Genomic DNA, 14715 nt, shown 5'->3' on the forward strand with positions numbered 1-14715 from the left:
ATTTTAAATTCCAATTTCATTTTAATGGCTTTTTTTATATTTCCCATCAAACTGAATCCATGTTAAGATGAACATTTATTAGCTGCTTTCTTCTGATTATCATTCCTGCAGAGGAACTTCCTGAATATATCCATCATATAAGGAACAGATGCGTTCAATTTCAGTACACTCTGGGCAGCTGGACTATTTCTGATTCTAATCTGGTTTTGTTTTCTCACCTGTTGCTGTACATACTATTTTAAAACAAGAATAAAGCATGCGAGCAGCTCTCCCGGACTGGGTTATGTGAGATTACAGTGCTGATGGGGCACCCCGCTTCAGGTAAGAATGCTACTGCAGTCCACAGCAATGCTGCAAAATCTAATATGTGTCTCTGTCAGGGTCCTGGGGTGAAGAGAACACTCTTACATTAGTTAGCTGCTGTCCCTTATTTGCCTGATGATTCTGCCTACAGTCCTTAAAGAGTAGTTAGCCAGGCAAAGACACAGGAACAATGGTGATAACTCAAAACGAGTGGCAGAACTCTGAATGCCTGCAAATACCAGAACCAGAGAAGATATAACCAGTTAATGGGTTATAAATAATCAATTGAACTGTCATTTGAAGGTACTGACTCTATCAAGATGTTCTCAAGTGGGCTTTGCTGAAGTGGACTGGATCACATGCACAAGGGGAGAGGGGAGAGCTTTCTGTTTTACATCACATGTGAAAATATGTTGTGTCTTGAACTTTGGCTGATGTTTGTTCCCAATTAACCCAGTTTTATATGCAGTTTTAAAGGGATTTGCATAATGTACAGTGCACTATGCTAGTTATTAGTTTACTGGAACAAGCATTGCAGCTCTAGGGTTGGTATTTATTAGAACAACAGAAAGGGGTGCACATGCATATATTAATAGACAGTAACAAGGACCAAGCCAATCGTTGTGCAGTTACAGGGCCCCACTGCTCTGTAGCGGTACAGCATGCCCTGATTTCATTCAGGAACACGTTCGAATCACATTTTCTGTAATTATATGCTTTCATATTTTCCTTTTACAGAAGAACATTTCAATTTCAGAGAAACAGAGGAGACCATTTGACCCACTGGTGGCAGACATCCAACTGCAGCGTTTCTCGTATGAAAAGATATTCTTTACGCTGCTATTCTCTAATTGAGTATTTTAAATATTGGAACTGCATGGTTCTTTCCAAGGTTTCAGATGATGACACTATGTAACACAATTTTTGTTCCTGGGTAGTAAGTTTAGAAGTGAGTAGTTTTTCGAGATTTACGATTATACTGTAAATAAAGTATAATCGGAAATCTCAAAAAAATACTCCCTTCTAAATCTTTTGTAGTCATTTTTGTATTACTTTAGTATAAATACATGTTAATTTGGATTCCTATGTTGTTTTTTTCTGACTTTATGTGAACGAAAAGACACAAAAGCGCCCCTTTTCCCATTGGAAATAGTGATATTTTTAAATATCACTGTCCTGGTCACAAAAGCAAAGTTTGTGGGGAATAATAGCCATTTTCTATACTTTTGAGGCATAAGCAATTAGGAAATAACACTTACTACCCAGGAACAAAAAAAAAAATCAATTTGTTACACAGTGTGATTGCAGTTTGGTTCCCCAAGCCAGATGTTTGGATTTCTTCACCAATCCTGAAGCAAGCAGTTCTGTTCAAGTCTCTAGAACACAGGCACCGTGCAGTTAGTGTATTGTACGTTCCTCCAGCACATAATGATTCAGAAAAAAACAAACAGAGCAGCCCAAAGCAATTTCTCTTGATGGCCAGTCTAGCTAATCCCAGCTCTTTCATCTCCGCGTACATTACGACTTTACAGATTTCAAAAATGCCTTCCTGCATCCCGAAAGCGCCAAAAATAATAAACACTAGGGTCTTGAAACAAAATAACATAACTTACACAACTCGCTCGTATTCTGTGCAGCCAATTTCAAACAGAGTGAAACAAAATAACATAACTTGGACAACTCGCTCATATTCTGTGCAGCCAATTTCAAACAGAGTGAAACCACGGTTTGTGCTGTGATCTTGCAATTTACAAATTCATTTAACAACAGATAGGGTTACTGCACTGCTTAGTCAGAGAAGCCTAGAGATTCAAAGATGATGCCCAGAGTGTAGGTTTTCAGGGGGTGTACAGTACGTGCCCTATTTCAACTCTGCCAACCACTACACTGGTCTAGAAAAACAGCCCCACTCAAAACTGGGGACAGTGGAGCACTCAACTATTTATCAAAATATTTCCATACATTTTCCACACCATGGAACTCGATTCTCTACATTGGTCATAAATGTGTAGTTCTGAAAGAAACACAGGTTTTAGTAAACATTTATTTTCACTTTCCTGGTCATTTCACCTGGAGAGTGACATTGTCCACCTCTGCAGTCCTTATTTCCTGTCAGTAACCAACCAGCTGCTTCCCCTAGTGACTGACATGCTAATGACTAAAAACTATGTAGTAAAAGAAAGTGTGAGCTTTATGAAATTATTTACAGTAGGAGTGTTTGTTTTACTAGTTATTTTATGCTGAAATATCCAATATAAAATGAAATGTTTCTTAACTGATGCTATGGTTGCATCAGACAGTTCTGATAAGAGGCAACAGTTGTGTCTTCTGAATGGCATGAGGACAAGCTATGCTTTCTGAATCTATTAACGAGTTTGCCTCCTTTTCTTCCATTCTGTTTAACAGACACTGTTTTTTATTTACCTCTACATGCAATTGACACAAGGGTCCTGCCCGGATCACAACCTACCTGTTATGTGGGTTCACATTGCTTTTGATAAAAGCAGGGTTAACCTGGACGATAGACGCAAGTACACAACGCGCGTATCAATGCCCTGGTAGCAGCTTGTTACAGATGTTTCCAGTCAAGCTTCTCTGGATTGAACCGTCGGCCACATTTGGTAATCAGAGCAAATGTTTCTACATCCGTGCTGTAATCTGACTCATGCTGTGTCTCAATCAACAAAAACATGGCTAAACAGAATAAACAGAGACGTTCCTTGCGGAAGTGAAACTTTCACATGGGATTGGCTGTTTGTTATTGCATCAGCTCACAAACGTTAGCCAGGACCTGGGTCTGGACCCGGGTAGGAGTGCCAGTGTGAAAGGGGCTTTAGAGTCCTATAGTTTATCCTCAGCTGGTAGTTTAACTGGGTTCCCATCCTTTGTCAGGGTACACTAGAAAGCAGCCCCCTCTTCTATGAGGGTCCGCAGGAATTAGATTCCCCAGTGCTCTCTTTCAGAGAAATACTGAATTCATTCATGTGTCATCTGTCCATTTTTTGCAACAAAGAAGCACAGCAGGTACTAAGTAGACTTCTAAAAGAATAAACTCTCTCTCCCTCCCTCCAGTAAAGAAAGCAAGGGGACTCCAACAATACAACTCAGGTCTTGGCATGGTGTTCCAATATAGGTTTCATAGTTGTAGCAATTCACTTGCTCCATGAAGTGGGTGTAAGTTTCACCCACCTGTCCCTTTAATTAGGGTCAGTAGCCTGTTCAGGTTAAAACGCAAATTCTCATAATTCCTTTCTATCACCCTCTGTTCATCCTCTCCCCCCCATTGGCTCATTCAGGTATCCACTCCTCCAATCTCAGAGCTCCTTGGAAGCCAGTACCGGTATTAAAGCTGGCTGGCTAGGCCAGGGAGGGACTCAATTTTTCTCTTGAGGAATCCATTTACAAACAAATAGCATATTACTTAATTAACAGTGTAACTAACTATTTTAGATAAATCCTGGTGCATCCATTTTCTCTTTTCATAATCTTGTACTTTGTCAAAACCTTTCTTTTTTGTCTACACTGTTACTTGTTTAAGTTTAGTTCCTGTTCAAGGTCAGTTTAGGGTTTGTTTTTTGGTAGTGTATTCAGTCTCCATTTTGTTCCTGATCCTCTGGATATTTTCCAAACGGCTGTTCACCACTCAACCCGGTACTACTCAACAGACTCACCATTTTCAACAATCGTTATTTTTTCATCAACCTTTATCCACCATCATCAGTACAGGACTCTATTTGGGACTTCATTATTTGTTGGTGAGATTATTCCTTTTCTGTTTGCTGGTTTTTTCTACTTTGATACTTTTGTTCCTGTAGTTTTGGTTTTGTTCTTTTGTTACTTTGGATTTCATCTGCATTACTTCACTGGACTTGTTAGGACTAAATTTCATTTATCATCCATTGCCATCAAGACTGTCTTTGTAATTGTTTTCCCTGTATAATTATTCATTCACCTTTGTCTCTTTTGCCTGTCGGTGTGTTGGTTTTGTATTAGTGTGGTGTTTGTGTGTGTGGGTTTATTGGAGGCCCACCGGACACCACATTCATTTCTCTTTAATGTTAGTTTGTTTGGATGTTTGTTTAATTAACTACTTTCTTACTCACCTGTACCTTCCACTAACTGTTATCTGCAATTAGTTGTTGGCGTTATATTTCATTTATTACATTATAGTTTACTACAATAAACCGTTTGTTCATGAAATTGACACCTCTGACGTCCCTGCTTTTGCTGTCTGTCACTCTTGCTGACTTAGTTAGTTATAGATATTGGGCCAGTAGTATCTCCTTAGGGAGGACAGTACAACTGCTTCTCAGTTGTGCAGAGTGATTGTTACATAGTAGTCATTCAATGATAGGTAACTCTCAGTAGAGAAATCACAGGGAGCATTTTCTTAGTATACACTGAAATTTTTTTTTTTGGGGGGGGGGGGGGGGGGGACTATAACATTTCAAAAGAAAAAAAAAGTATATTTTGGATTTTAAAATCCATCATGTATAAAGGAGTCTTTGTTTAAATGGCACCCCATTAAATACCATGCCGGGTGACCCTAGTAATGTTCTCTATACGGCTATGGCCAAAAGTTTTTCATCACCCAATAGAACCAACTAATTTTGCTTCATAAAGTCGAATGAAACCCTGCTGAACAATTTTTCGTTAACATACTGAATTACATATCGTTTTGTAGTTTTTCATATACTGTACTTAACGAAAATGGACACAAATTGAAAAATGTGACATTTCAAAATCTAACATGAAATACTCTACTACTATTATGGCTTCCACTGACTTTTATCTTAATAATTAATATCTTTTTGTAGTTTTTTTGATTACATGACGTTAAATAAAATATCTAAATTATATTCATATAGATTTTATTTATTTATTTATTTTAAATTAATGTCTCAACCCTAAAAGCCCTAAAACTTTTGGCCACAGCTGTAAGTAAGCCTCCAGAGTGTTATACAATATGTGTATGTATGGACACTTCCACTATACCCCTGTCCCCGGTTTGGTACCATTTGTTTTTAAAATGGGCAAGATCAACCAAAATGTCTTCATATTAGTCAGTGCCAGCACTATCTAGTGCACTGGGAAAAAGGAGGAAACTTGATCGACAGCAGCAGATCACTAGATGGTGATTAAAGACCCCTTATTTGATAGAGCCTATGTTTCTATGGCAGGCAAATACAACTGTAAAACAATAGTCTGAGTACTAAAACAGGTTTTTATTAAGTCACTCTGACACTGACTATGGCAAATACACTTACAAATCTCTTGGGAAACGCTTCATTTTTTGCTAAGACATGGGGTGGGGCATTAAAGATTAATGAAGATAACAAATTAAGGACCAAATACTGACCACATCACATGTAAAGCTGTAAATGAAAATAAAATACTAAAAATATATAGTATTTGACACATTGTTAATGTCTTATACTTCATTGTTATACTTGACTGTGCTAGAACTTGAAAAACTGAACAGGAGAAGCCTGCCTGCTGTTAATACACCCTCCCTAATCCCGTAAGACAGTTTGTCATGTAGGTAAAGCCCTCGGTTTGCAGGTAAGGGGAGCGTTCCAGCTTGACAATGGCAATGCATACCAGGAGAACCAGGAGGCAAACAGCATTGTAAAACTGGGAGTCTGGGTTTACGGACCATTTCATTGCAATTGTTCCTTTGTATAACACTAAAGGTTAGTATTTATAAGTATTGTAGTTTTTTGCTGTAACACTTTATAGGAGGTGTTGACCCTGAATAGGATAAATACCAGTAGTTTTACTCCCTTTAAAATGGAACTTAAACCTGGATTAGGTGGCTTGGTACTAGGTCTCAAACTCAACCCGGTTTGTATTGGCATGTCATGTGAATCAAGTATATATAAAAAAATAATAATAAAAAATTAAATAAATAAATAAAGAAAAGGGTTGTTAAACAGTTTCTGAAAAGAGGCAAGCAAATAAGCTGTCTATATCTTGTTCCAAAAGTGGTGAACAATTACTGAAAGGAAAATATCAGTTGGCAAATAAGCTGTCTGTAATACTAATGATGCTGCGAAGTTTTGAGACTCAATATGTCTAAATAAAAGTAAGCAACAAAGTTACCTGGGCTTTGAGCTTGTCTGGAGAATCACAAATGCCAGCACAAAACAGCTTTCCTCATTCCTTTAAAATCATGTGACAATGTGACCTTTCAACCCTGCTAGACCCGCAATTAATAATACAAAGAGTAGACCTGACAGAATTGACAGGGTATTATTAGACCAACCTGACTATCACAGGCCAATGTGTGTGTAGTTCAGCAGTCCCCCCAGCTCTGATATACCGGCATCAAGTTAACCTTTCGTTTGAACTCAAGTCTTCCAAATGTGAATCGGGCCTTCTGCCAGCTGTGCCACCCAGTTCCCAGAAACAGCATAAAAAGTGAAACCCTTTTTAAACAGCTTCAGTTGTTCACATACCTCATTACTGACTTGTTTCTTTGTTCTAATAATACACTGCTGTGTGAACTCAAGTTAGCCACGACAGGCATGTTTTTTTTTTTTTCTTTGTGTACTCCATTGCCTGCTCTGCCAAACCAAGAAAGGGAATCATAGCTTTGACATTTTGCACTGAAGTAGATATTCTGTAGCAAACCTTCAAGTCAACTGCAACATTCCTCTCACTTAGGGGCCCATCTAAACCACCCATGCTAACCCTTAAAATAAGTGACTCGTGCAATCCAGGGTGACTCCCCAGTGCTGTAAAATGCTCTAAAAAAGCCCAGCTGTGGTTTATCTCGGCTGGGTATATGTTGATTAAATCAGTATCTGAGTTGAGGTCTGGTTATCTTTGTCTAAACAAATACAACAACTGGTTTAGTTAAGACAAGCTTGAGCATTTCTTCAGCAGCTCACAAACCTGACTTGGGCCATTAATAGGCCAGTTTTAGTGTGTTTTTCACTGGCCCTTTACTGCTCTTGTTTTTTCAATAGATTACTTATTCTGTCAAAAGTTAAACACAAGAGATCCACCTCTACTTATGTGTGTGTTAAACAATTAAAACACACCATTTGGAAACTATGAGAAACAGAGCTAAATGCAAATTGTAAGAGAGTTAAGGATCTGTATTTGAATGATCTAAACAGAGACACATCTTATTATCGGCACTCTGTAAATCCTTCTGGTGTCGTGTCGTCCCCTTCCCCCGGGGTGATTTTAAGACATGCTTATCAACAATAACAATACAGTTGAATGTAGTCGGATCATTAAAACCACCCTCTTCGCCAATTAAGCCTACCTGCTTCGGGAGCCTCATTGAAGCGGCTGTATCTGGTCAGGTCGAGTTTGGGCAGGCAGCGCTCGATGGGGACCCAGACATACGTCTCCGGACACAGCAGGTCAGAGGGCCGGTACTGACCCTACAGAAAGCGAAGGAAAGCAGACATATATGTTACACAATAACATCCTGGACCCCAGGACTCCAGAGCCTGTTCTGTGCTGAGGCATGCTTTTAATCACCAATCTAAACACAACCCAAGCAGGAATGACTGTACTGTAAACACTGGGAACGACCTTGGCAGGCGGCTGTGCACCACTTTCAGAAATGTAAGAACTGTTTGCCTGTAAGGATCTGGAAGGCAAAACGGGAAAGGACTGTCTGTTACTAAAATGTTTAAGCTGAAGTTCATCTCTCAGGTCGACCAAAACACAGCCATTTTCAACCTCCTGGATCCTGTCTGTCATTTGGACAGGGTAGAAATACAGTGCCGGGGGGCCCCAGGACTGGAGGAAAACACCAGAGCCACCCACATACTTACAATGTATCTTTAAATGCATGTTTCTGATTTACTCTTTAGCAAAAACCATGCCTTATAAAAGTTTATTTTTGCATGGTATATTTGCAGTTTTACCATGTGGTTATACTATGCATTTACCATAGTTTAACCTGGTTTTTAATGTTTATCAATACACTTTAGCATACCTCGAAATTCTATACAATGCTTACCTATGCTTTATTACACTATGTTTTTATTACTGAAACTTTTATAAGGGATTGTGGCAAGGCGATTGCCCTGCACGGTATGTAATTAGTGTTGGTGTAATTTGTATGTGGGAATGGGTTTATTGTGTGTCGTTTTGGAGTTGATCTGCGGGAGATAGCTCAGGACTGCTGCAAGGCCTGCTGTTTTCACGGCACCTTTGATTTATAGTTTGTTGTATTGTGTTTTATTTTGCATTCTTGTACAGATTGCTGTATTAGTCCTCTGTGCGTTACCATCGCTGGTACTCTGGAGACACTGCACCTGATCAGCGATGTTGGAGGAGGACGAGGCAGGTCCTGGGGCGGAGGCAGAGGCAGGTCCTGCTGCTCAGCTCCTGCTGGTGGAGGTGGTGGAGGCAGAGGCAGCTCGTGCTGCTCTGCTCCTGTCGGTGGAGGCAGAGGCAGCTCCTGCTGCTCTGCTCCTGCCGGTGGAGGTGGAGGAGGCAGAGGCAGCTCCTGTTGCTCTGCTCCTGCCAGAAGCAGCTCCTGCTGCTCTGCTCCTGCCAGTGAAGGTGGCGGAGGCATGTAGTCTCCTGGCGGTGGAGGTGGCGTGTAGTCTCCTGGTGACGGAGGTGAGAGCGGCGTGTAGTCTACCCTTGTTACAGGGGACTGGTGTGGCTCTCCCTCAATTGCAGGGGACTGTTGCGGCTCTCCCTCACTTGCAGGGGATGGGTGTGGCTCTGGAGACAGTGGTGGTACCTCTCCCTCTGGTGCTTTAAACGGCAGCAATGGCTCCTCTCTGGTGCTGGAGAGTGCTCCTCTCCCTCTGGAGGCAACACCAGCAGGCATTCTTCCCCTGCTGGTAGAGACTTGGGCAGTGGACACTCTGCCTTCCTCTTCCTCTTTCCCCTTCTCTGCCTCCTCCTGACCTTCCTCTCCTGGGCCTCCAGGCGCTCTGGCTCCGGCTGCTGGCATGGAAACTGCCCCCCTTCTGTATCCAGGAGAGGGCAGTCAGCCACTCCATGCCCGTAGCGCTTGCACAGGTGGCACCATCCCCCCTGGCTCTCCCAAGCCTCCAAAAATGCGTCCAGGTCCTCATCCCGAATTTCCCTGGACACAGTCATCTCAAACCAGAGCACCTGCTCTGGCTGCTGGGGAGGTTGCTGCTTCCTCTGGGCACCCCCCCATGCTGTTTTTATGCAGCTGTACCAAGACTTGATTGTTAATCAATCATTCAATTGGAGTCTCGGTACAACTGCACGTGAATTAATAAAGTGCAATTCCCCGTGCTCACATATTATTACTTTTTACTTGCACGTGAAGTGCTGTGCAATCCTTGTGCCTAAGGATTGCCTTGTTTCTGTCTTTGAATTCCACTGCTGAGGTTCAGATTCCTTCCCCCAGGGGACCAGGCAGATATCACTGCCTCGTTTCCATCTACTCCAGAGTTGTGAGGGACCAAGTTGGGATCACTGCCGCGTTTCCTTCTGCTCCAGAGCTGTGAGGGACCAGGTAGATATCACTGATGTGTTTCCATCCGTTCCAGAACAGTGAGGGGCCAGGTAGAGATCACTGCAAGTTTCCATCTGCTCCAGGGCTGTGAAGGACCAGGTAGAGCTCACTGCACATTTCCATCTGCTCCAGAGCTGTGAGGGGACCAAATAGAGATCACTGCTGTTTCCATCTACTCCAGAGCTGTGAGGGACCAGGTCAGGATCAGTGCCTCGTTTCCACCTGCTCCAGGGATGTGAGGGACCAGGTAGAGATCACTGCTGCATTTCCATTTGCTCCAGCAGACCCACTTCAAATCCTAGTACAGCAAATCTCAAAGAGTTACGAACACTAAGCTTACAAACTAACCAGTCAACAGAACACCCCACTTTCACATTGCAATCACTCAAACATTTGTGCAATGCAACCAGATAGGCACTCCTATAAGCAGGGTGCTGGTCATAGGAGGCAAAATTACTGTACATACAAATGTACCCAGACAAAGGTGAAGCAGATTTCAAAGCAAGTACAAGCAATTTTACTAGGAACTTTTTATTTTTAAGCCAAAGGAGGCTGAATGACTGAGCAAGCTGCATGAAAAAAAAAAAAAATTAAAAATTAAAACAAGTAGTACATTAACTGATGTTTTCCTGGTCATTTATATCTGTGATTTTGCAACAGTTACATGTTCAATGTTAAGTTAAATGTAGCTTGTTTCCATGTACTGTACAGTTTTATAAGATATTCAAGCCAACACGACTATTGCATTACTGTGCTGTAGTATATTTTCAGAGTTACAGATATTTCAACTGTACATGTGCAGCTTATAAGTCCAAGTGCAGTGAAGAATGTTATCGCTAATTCTCGCTTTGTTCTGTTGTCTCATAAGCATGGGAGCTTCTGCCAGAAGGCTTGGGAAGCTTTAGCCACCCCACTAGGGTTTGTAAGCCCATTGCGCAGATATGGTACAGCTATGGCTAAAAGTTTTGCATCACCTAGAATTTTAGGATTTAGAAAATTAAAAAAAAAAAAAAACATAAGAGGAAAATAAAAATGTCAATGGCAGCCATCATTTTAAAGTCTGAAGATGATCTCAAATGAATAAAATGTTTTAATGTGATATAATACTGACTGGGCAAGGATTGCTGGAAGTGAAATAAATACAATCTGTAAAAAACAAAGACTCATTTAAGCCACCTTTACAAGAGCGAAAGGCATTTTGGAGGTCTGCGTTTTAATAAGCAGCTCAGTCGGCCCTGCTGGAACACAAACAAGAGATGTATGTGTTGGGGCTCATTACATGAAAAAGAGGGAAAAGAAAAGAGAATAAAACAAACGTATCATAAACAAGACAGTTTGCCAAGATACTTAAGACTGATTCAGATTAGATAGGCACTATCAGGACAGAGGCACCTCGATTCAGTGGTTGACTGATCTGCATACAAAAACAAAACATGCCCAACACAATGCTGAACCCTGGCTCCTCTATTTATCTACACTCACAGAGAAGCCCAGCCAAAGGAAACGAGCTGAGCTGGCTGCTATGAACATGGCTCATTAAGTTTAGTGTTAAAACAATAGAAGAGTGTTTTGAATAAGCTTCTTTTTGGCATAAAGAACTGACAAACTTTAAGAAAACACAGCACATCTAATTACTGTTCACCAATATCTAATGCCCGACCTGCAAACCACTCCTTGAAAGCACCCGCACTTGGGAAGAAAGGCTTGTTTCATACTGCTTGTGTGCTGGTTTACTTGCTCATACTGCTTTTGTGCTGGCTGACTTGTTCATACTGCTTGTGTGCTGGTTTACTTTTGTATTAATGGCTTTGTTATTGGTTAGTCTATGAATATTTTGTGTGCTTTTAACTGTACGCCAGCTCTTGACTCACAGAAAGGTTAGTTTCCTAACAATGGGTCTTACATTGAAACAAACTCAAAGTCAGATGTGAGACATGGACCCTTCCACCAAGGCTGTGCATGTAAAAGAAAGCAATTGGAATCCTGACAAAGAGGAACAGCATGACAAGCATCCACCACATCGACATGGAAGTTTCACCATAGATATTACACCTGCAATAGTGCTGAAATTAGAAATATTAAAATACATTGATTTCAATGACAATCGTTTCGACTACGTCTTTTTCAATGTTGAAAACAACTTCTAGTTATAAAGGCTTGTTGTTGAAATTAAGTTTTTAGTATTTTTAGTAATGTAGGTTTTACATACACACAGCCATGCATATCCTTACACATATAATTTAAAAGCTCTTTCCACTGGTCAAAAAACAAATAGCTTCCAATTCCTTTTTCTACCTTTACCTTTTCATGAGATTTGTAAGCAGTTACAGGTTCCAATGCTTGAATATTCAGTTGTATTGCTTTTATTGATTTATCATTCGGTTTGATCCAATTTACTGTCCAGTTTACTGTACTTGTCAGATCACAGGAAGTAATAACTGATAGAATCAGATTTTTAGAGTAACAAGTGGTAAAGGTATACCATTGAAGTGCAAGAGAAATGAAAAGTTCTGGCAGTAAGGAGCATTGTCCCAGGTCATATAAAAATAATCAAAAAATAATCAAAACGCAACAATGGAGCAGTGGCACTCAGACCTACATTGAAGGCTTTCCTTATAAACCGCTCCCCCAATCCCCCTTGCTAAACAGTTACTGGAGCACACTGCTGTGATTCTAATGTTAGGCAGACACCCTTCTAGCCCTGTAGAAAAACATCAAACCTTCACAGGAATGAAGGCAGATGATCCACCCATTGGGTAGAACAGGCTTCTCTGGGGCAGATCACTTATCCAACCAGCTTTAAACACCTCTGCTTTGCATCCTTGGCCTTAGCTAAAACAGATCAGATCATCAACTATTATTTCAATTCCTACAACCACCAATTCAAACACTCAATCAAATTAAAAATGCTTCAGCTATCTGCAATGTTTTGAGTTAATGAAACACTTCATAACTTTGCATTTTAAAAATATCCTACCTGCTGTTAAAATGAAAGCCTCCAGAGATGAAATCTCTATAATCTAAGCTCTAAGCTTTAGACTTGGTGCTATTATCTATCTGAAGAGCTGGTCAGTATGAGCTGGGGCTTCAGGGATATAAACAGATCCTTCCACTTTACATACTGGAAACAGATTCTTCCACTGGGAGACCTTTATCATGGAGCCATCCATAAATTCCATTCTTCCTAAAAACACAGTGCTCCATATTCATGATGAATTGTACATTTAATAGAAAATCTGCTGTATGCTCTTTTTCACAGGCAGAACTTAACCATGTCAGTATTCATAGTTAATTACAATATGAGCAACCTTGTAAAAAAGACGATAACTACCAGGCGTGTTGGGTGCAAGAGATCTTCTTACAAGGAAATCTTCTGCATTGGTAAAATCTGACATGGAGTCCATGATCTTAGTCCAGTAAGAAGACTGTTTTCTTCACACCACTTACACTAGACGTGTCCTCTAGTTAGAGTTATCATGTGTCAAGTGCCTTGGTCTTTCTTTTTTAAGGTCATGGATTTTAATTAAAGTCAGTTTGACATCAACCAAATCAGGGAGGCTGCCGTCACAGTGCTGTCAATGGAAGCCTTTATGACATTTGTAGAATAACTGTACTGTTTTTTGAGTTTTTGAGGTGTCCCATACATACATTCAAATAGACACAGCTATTTCAGAGGAGAAAGAAAATTGACACTGAATATACTGTACACAGTATTGGTCTAAGAGGGACCAATGGGACCCTGTGAGGAAAGGATCCACACTGATAATATCAATCATTTCAAAAGAGATCACAAGAAACCCTTTCTTAGTGGAACTGCCCTTTGGCTGTGGGCCCAGCAGCTTCCTCCCCTTGAAAGCAGCTCACCCTGGGTCACTTTGCAAACCAGATAGGCACCTGTAATCAATCTGTACACAATCAGAGCTGTTAGCTGCAAGAAAACATCATATGACTTACATCCATGGTGTAGGCATGTAAGGATTTCTGAAGGACTGGCGGAAAAACAGACAGTCAGGTACCATGATATATTTCCATATAATGCTGCTCACAGTAACCTAAAGAATATTTTAAGCAACTTATCACAACAGGATAAACAGCTCTATAAATTTCTCTAAAGCTTTTGATTTAAAGCTTTTAGTTGACCATACAATACTTCTCAACAAGTTAAGTAATCTTGGAGTTACAGGTACTACACTGTCATGGTTTAAATCATATTTATCTGAACGTTCTCAAGCTGTTGTCTTTGAAAAAAACGAAATCCGGCTTCATGCCTATTTCCCAAGTGTCCCGCAAGGGTCAATTCTTGGACCTCTTATTTTCTATTTTTATAAATGAAATACCTAATATTTGCAAGAAAAGTTCCGTACATATAGTTCAGATAATATCGATGGCTTAACTAACTACAGAGCGATTTTCTTGAACTTCAAAAATGGTTTGATGAAAATAGTCTGATATTAAATGAAAAAAATACAAATATCATGTTATTTGGTTCAGAGAAAATGATTCGAAATACTAGTTCAAATTGTTCTGTTGTTACTTCTTGTAATACTACACCATTGGAGAGAGTTTTAAATATTTTTAATAAGAGTGCTTAATAAAAAATATTAGTTTATAAATATTTTGAGATTATATATATATATATAGATATATAATATATATATATATAATATTTATATATATATATATAATATATTATATAGTGAATATATTTTTGGGGGTTTATATTGACACAAATTTTAAATTTGAAAAACATATTAAAGATGTATGTAGTAAAATTGGAAGGAAGCTTGGAGTATTGTATGGTCAGCGCCACTGTTTAAGTTTTACAGCAAGGTTTAAATTAGCCGAGCAACTTCTGTTCCCTGCTGTAGACTACGATCTACAGGATTGCAAGTAAGGAATCATTGAAAAAGATTGACACAATGTATAATAGGATCTGTAGG

General features: G+C 39.9%; 1 long non-coding RNA gene across 1 annotated transcript in view; it reads right to left on the reverse strand.

Moving 5' to 3' along the window:
- Positions 1-7762, reverse strand: part of LOC121325604 — a 29544-nt gene extending 21782 nt beyond the window's left edge. Inside the window, exon 1 of the long non-coding RNA XR_005951354.1 lies at positions 7580-7762. This is a non-coding gene — a long non-coding RNA (uncharacterized LOC121325604). The remainder of the gene's footprint in view (positions 1-7579) is intronic.
- Positions 7763-14715: the final 6953 nt, after the last annotated feature.

Source organism: Polyodon spathula, chromosome 13 (genome assembly GCF_017654505.1).
Source record: "Polyodon spathula isolate WHYD16114869_AA chromosome 13, ASM1765450v1, whole genome shotgun sequence".
NCBI lineage: Eukaryota > Metazoa > Chordata > Actinopteri > Acipenseriformes > Polyodontidae > Polyodon > Polyodon spathula.